Below are 6738 nucleotides of genomic sequence, written 5' to 3'. Positions count from 1 at the left end.
AAGCTTTCTATATCAGTACTACATCACTTTGAATCCCATAGATAAGTACAATTATTGACCACAAATTAATTATAAAACTACAGTACTGAAACTGTGATATTGGTACAGAGCTAGAAAAATGGTCAATGGAACAGAATATACTTTTTAATAAATGGCTTATTGAATGGACATTTAACAAATGACTCTGACAACTAGCAGCTAGCTCTCCATGTGGAAAAAGACTAAATTAGATCACTACATCACACAATACCTCAAATGCAATATGAAGTGGACTAAAAACTGAAATGTGAAACTTTAGAAGACAGCCTAGGAGTATATCATTATTACATAAGATCCATTAGAATAAATAAAATAGATTTTAAAAATCCATAGAGGAAATGAGAAAACAAGGTGGAAAAGAATACCTACGGTGTAATGACAAGAATATGTACTGTTTGTAGACAATTATATGCACACATATGGTAATAAACATAATAAAAGTATATAAATAAACTGTAAGTATAAAGCTAGACAAATTAAACTACTTAAAATTATCAAAACATCTATAGAAAAAAAAAATCATGAGCAAAGTACAACTCCAATCCACATAACAGAAGAAAATAATCGGAACCCATATATTCAATAAATGGTGGTTATGCATAATAATAAAGGATTGCAATAAGGTTGTAATAAAAAAGAAATAATCTGAAAGAAAGAGACAAAATGCCCACAACTCAGAAAGAAAACCACAGTGGTCACTAAATATCTGAAAAAATTCTAAATCCCGTTAACAATGAGGGAATTAAAAATTAAAAATCAGTGAGCTCCCATTTTGTACCCATCACATAGACAAAAACTAGTAAATCTCATGACATCAAATATTGGTGAAGATGTAGGGAAACAGGAACCCACAGACACTGTAGGTACAACTAATTTGACGAATGATGCGGAGTCCTAGGAAGACTGAAATGAGTGTATTCTTTGATCCACGAGTTCCATTTCTAGATGTCTACTCTAGTGAAATCTTGCATGCACAAGGAGATTTGTATGAAGTTGTTCATTGTAGCATGGTTTGTAATAGCTAAAGAATGAAAGCAGGTCAATTTTCTGAACTAGTCTGTTCTCTCACTGCTGTAAAGAAATACCTGAGACTGGGTAATCCATAAAGAAAAGAGGTTTAATTGGCTCATGGTTCCACAGGCTGTACAGGAAGCACAGCTGGGGAGTCTCAGGAAACTTACAATCATGGGGGAAGATGAAGGGGAAGCAGGCATGTCTTCCCCGGCCAGAGCAGGAGGAAGAGAGAGAGGTGGGAGGTGCTACACACTTCCAAGCAACCAGTTCTCACAGTAACTCACTCACTATCATGAAAGCACCACTAAAGGGAAATCCAACCCCACGATCCAATCCCACAATGGAGGCTACAATTTGACATGAGATTTTTGGGGGGATACAGACTTAAACCATATCATATCTCTAAGGAGGAAAATGGATATCCTCCAGTTTATTGATACAATGGATTCTCACCAGCAGTTAAAATGAATGAAATCAAACTCTCTCTCTCAATAAATCTTTAAAAAGCATAATACTGAATGACAAACTCAAGTTGCAGAAGTATACAGACAGTATGATACCTCCTGTGAGGTTTTAAAATACACTGAATGTTGGTTTAAACTCTTTTAATATAAATCATCTGTTGTAAAAGTACAAAAACACACATGGAAATGGAGAGAAAGATAAGGAAAGAAGGAGAATGGGGAATGAGAATTCACATGTATTACCATGTTTAGTTGAGAGAGAGATTGGGCAATGTGGGAAGAGAGGAGTCTGAGGCAAATGTTCAAAACATTTAACCTTGCTGTTAATATACTCTGCAGGTTATAGATATGTTACATTGTAGTCTTTGTTTTCTAGATGTTTTAAGTCTCTCATAATTACATAATAATTTTTAAAAGATACTCCTGGCCAGGTGCCATGGCTCATGCCTGCAATCCCAGCGCTTTGGGAGGCTGAGGTGGGAGAATCATTTGAGCCCAGGAGTTTGAGACCAGCCTGGACAACATAGTGAAACCCCATCTCTACGAAAAATACAAAAATTGGCTGGCAGGATGGTGCATACCTGTAGTCCCAGCTATTGGAAAGGCTGAGGTAGAAGGGTTGCTTGAACCTGGGAGGTCGAGATGCCGGTAAACTCTGATCAAACCACTGTACTCCAGCCTAGGCAAAAGAATAAGATCTTGTCTCAAAAAACAAACAAACAAACAAAAAAGGATACTCCTGAAAAAATATAATTCAGTTAGACTTACAGGTTCTAAAGATCAAAGACCTATTTCAAACTGACTTTCAAAAAGACAGTGAGAAATTTATTAAGTAAATGAAAAATCAAGATGAAACCTTCAGGTGAGTTCTAGCAGCTCAAGCAACATCACCAATGACTCAGATTCTCCACGCCTCTCTATTCTGTTTTCCCAGTGACTGGTTTTGTCAATAGTACTACACAATGTTCCCTAACCCAGCCACCCAAACTACAGACTCTTCCTGATGATGCTTCCAGATCTTAGCTCTCATTCTCGCACTGTCTGACCAGGGAAAGAATGACAAAGCTCATTCTTTCCCCATGGGCTCAGCATATGATTGATTTCTGGCTCCTTGGCAGTCCTGTTTGGCTTGTGTGTCCATCTCTGATCAGATCTTTAAGGATAATAGGATGGAATCAGCTAAGTGGCTTAAGTCAATCAGAGTCTAAGTCTAGATCAGTGGTTCTCAACCAATGGTGGGTGACTTTTTCCCTAAGGGGACATCTGGTAATGTCTGGAGATATTTTTAGTTGTCACACGGGAGGAGGATGGTACTGGCATGTAGGAGGTAGAGACCAGGAATGCTGCTAAACATCCTATAATGCACTGGACAATTGAAACCTACAGCCCCTGACCCACCCATATGCTCGCCAAAGAATTATTTGGCCCAAAATGTCCATAGTGCTGAGGTTGGGAAATACTGCTCTGGAGCCATCTTATCTAAATCTCATGACTGAGAATGGGAGTGGGAGTTGTTTCTCAAAGAAAAAATTACAGTTCAGAGGGAAGGGAAAGTAATTAAACCATCAATCATCAATTATGGTATACTTAAAAAAGATTGAATGAAAATATATTCCAAATATTATCAGTAATGATTTCTGAGACAGTGTTCAATACTTTTTTTAGCTGCTTCTATTTTTTAATTTATCTAAAATGAAGTTTTGTGAAATGTAAAAAGTCATTTGAAGAGAAAAGTACAAAAGAAATCTCTTTTCACCAAACAATACTAACCTCTTCCAAAATGGTATGCCTCAGTACAGATCAGTTCCATGTGCATGCTTTTACCCACTGATACTGTCAGGTATCAACTATTTTGTGTTCTACTTTTTTCTCCTTGACATTATTTCATGTAGACCACTCCATAAATCCAGATAGTCTTCATATATGACATTTTAATGGTTACATAATGTTTTGTTGTAATGCTATGTCAAGATATACTAAGTCATTTCCTGGCTGTTAATGATTTTGGATTAATCTGCCATTATGAAAAGCACAGCTGTAAACTTCTTTGCAAAACCGGCGCTTTCTTAAAAACTCAACTCGCTATTGAGTTTTTTCCTTGGCATTTGCTCCCCAAAGCCAATTTGCCAAATTGTAATCTTTAGTACATGTTGTCAGATTTCTTTCCAGAAAAAGTATGATACTAGTTCTACAGGCAGCATAAGAGTCCTCAAAGCTCTGGTAACTTTGGTTACAACAAAAAAAAACTATTATTAAAAATTTAATATGCATGAGGCAATATATTAGGCAATTTTAATTTTTAATTCTTTAATTATTATGGAAGCTAAACATTTTCCCAAGTGTTTGTTCGCTGTTTGTATTTTTCCTTGTGCAAACCATCTGTTCATATTTTTTAACCATCTGTCCAGTCAGACCTGAAACTGCCCATATAGATATTAATTTCCCTAATAGATGTAATGCGTTTACTGTTATGTGTATTACAATGCTCTCATATTTTTATCATTTTAATTTTTCTAATTTGAGACTAATCATTTTTTGTTCTTCATCTTGTGGTATGTATGTATGTATTTAAATTTCATTCACTTGAACCCGTCAACCTTATCATTTGTCAGTGCTAACTCCTTTTATTTCTATTGTCTGAAAATTCTTTTTATATTAAAATGGATATATGCAGCATTGTTTTATTTCGTGTGTGTGTGTGTGTGTGTGTGTGTGTGTGTGTGTGTATTAGGGAAGTTTAAACTTCCCTCTGAAGTCAGCCTTCTGAAATAAACTGACAATAGAGTAGCAGAAGAAAAAACACACAAATGTATTAAAGTGCACACGGACACAGGACCCCAGCAAATATGAGACTCAAAGAAAATTGAGTCTTCGAATGGTTGAAACTTATATATCTTCTTCATACGGAAGAGGGTGATGGCAGAGAAATTGTGTAAAGCTTATTCCAGTCCCTTATTCTTTCCAAAATGGTTTTTTTTGGTAGAGAAAAGCAAATTGGCTTTTGCACTGATCTCCCATTTTTTGGTCATTCTATTTTATCTTTTAGGGATTTTTATCATCAGCAATTGTTTTTTATGTGCTTATAGTTTGCAGGGAAGTGTGTTGGACATACAAAGAGTCACAGTTATAGAACTCTGCCTTTCCTGAAGATTCTCACAATCAAATTCAGGACATCAGATATAAACTGTATCAACTTTATGAAACATAAAATCCCAATAACAGTGATTTAAACAAAATATACATTTATTTTTCTCTCATGTAATTGGAAATCTGAAAGCAGGCAATGTAGGGCCAGTATATTGGCTCCACACTGTCTTCAGAAACCTGGGCTCCTTCATGTCTTCTACTTTTATAAAATCAAGATGTGGGTCTCATCTTCACGTATAGCAGAAGATTGCCAGTGCTCCAGCCATCATGACTAATTTCCAAGCAGAAAGAAAAGACAGAGTGAAAGGCTAGTACTGAGCCAGCTCCTCTTTAACTGGTTTTCCTGGCAGCTCCCAGTGATGTCTACTCCTATCATTGTCCAAAACAGTGTCATATGACTGCCACCAACTACTACAAGAGAGCTGGCAGGTGTAACATTTTAGCTAGGCATATTGCTACTCTTAATAAAATCAAAGATCTGTTTGTAAGTAGAGATAGTGGATACCGGCCAGGCAACTGGTAGTTTCTACCACTCAGTGTATGAAGTAAAAGGGGAAACATAAAGTCAGTTTTGTTCAGGCTAAGACCATGTGTCCAAAAATGTGAGATCAACGCAGGGCCTGGGTGGTTAAGTTGGATTTAGACAAATGGTGGTGAGAAGAGGGAGCATTTTAAGACCAGAAAGGGTCTGGGCAAAGATGAGGTAAAGGTCCTCCTAGGAGGTGTAAAGGAGAATGGTGGGAGGGAGGGAGGGACTTCCTCTGTGCTTAGAATGTCTTTCTGGGAGTGTGAGACGATGTGCAGAAATGCAAGGATAGATCGGGGTTATCAGCTCTGCTTACCATTTACTGTTGTCCTCATTTAATCTTCAATAACAACTAACGTTTATTAAAACCAAGTATGTACCAAAGGCTTTGCTAGGTGTTTTAACATATATTGTATCCAATCTTTATAATAACCACATTTTGGGGATAAGAAAACTGATCTGTCATGGGTTGAATACTTGATCAAGCTCATGCATCTTTTAAATTTAAGATATTCTGACTTGGGTAGGTTTTACACCAGACTCCATGTTTTTTCCCCCACAATGTCACAATGTTAAGTAATTTATTAACTTTACTTGGGATTGGGGATGGATGTGGGTGAGTTAAACTGCTATTCCTTGATATTTTCTAAATTCTAAACTTTAGGGAAACTTTACAAACTCTTCAACTAACTAGCAGTATGATCATAGACAAGGTACTTAACCTCTCCGGATTTGAATTTGTTTACTTATTACTCAGATACAAAACCAGATAGATACTATAAGAAAAGAATATTTCAGTCCAACATCCCTCATCAACACAGATGCAAAAATTCTAAAAATGTTAATCCATGAAACATTGACCATAATCCAACAATACATAAAACAAATAATAAAACTGATAAAGCAGGCTTTATTGAAAAAGTACTAAGTTGGTTTAACATTTGAAAATAAAGTAACAAACTAAAAATATAAAATAGGAAAAAAAGTACGATTATATCAATAGCTGCAGAAAAGCATTTGACAAAAATCCAATATCCTTCCGATAAAAACTCTCAGTAGACTACAAATAGAAGTTTCCTTAATCTGAGAGAAAATTTATGAAAAACTTATAGCTAATATCATACTTTATGGTAAAAGACTGAATGCTTTTCCTCTAAGATCAGGGACAAGACAAGGATGTTCGCTCTCATCACTTCTATTCAACATTGTACAGGCTCTAGCCAATGCAATAAGGCAAGAAAAAGAAAGCAAAGACATCTGTATTAAAAAGGAAAGAGTAAAACTCTTTCTACACAAATGACATGATTTTCTATGTAGAAAATCAGATGAAATTAATAAAATGTTACTATAACTAAGAAGTGAGTTTAGCAAGATTTCAGAATACAAGATTAATATACAAAATCTACATACTAGCAATCAGAGATTGAAATTGATAAAACAATACCACAGCATCAAAAATATGAAATGCTTTAGGATGAACCTGTCAGAAGATGCACAAGGCCTATACACTGAAAACTACTAAACACTACTAGTAGATGTTAAGGAAGA

The sequence above is a fragment of the Cebus imitator genome, unplaced genomic scaffold, assembly GCF_001604975.1.
Source record: "Cebus imitator isolate Cc_AM_T3 unplaced genomic scaffold, Cebus_imitator-1.0 Scaffold92, whole genome shotgun sequence".
Lineage (NCBI taxonomy): Eukaryota > Metazoa > Chordata > Mammalia > Primates > Cebidae > Cebus > Cebus imitator.
This window is presented reverse-complemented; position numbering follows the sequence as displayed.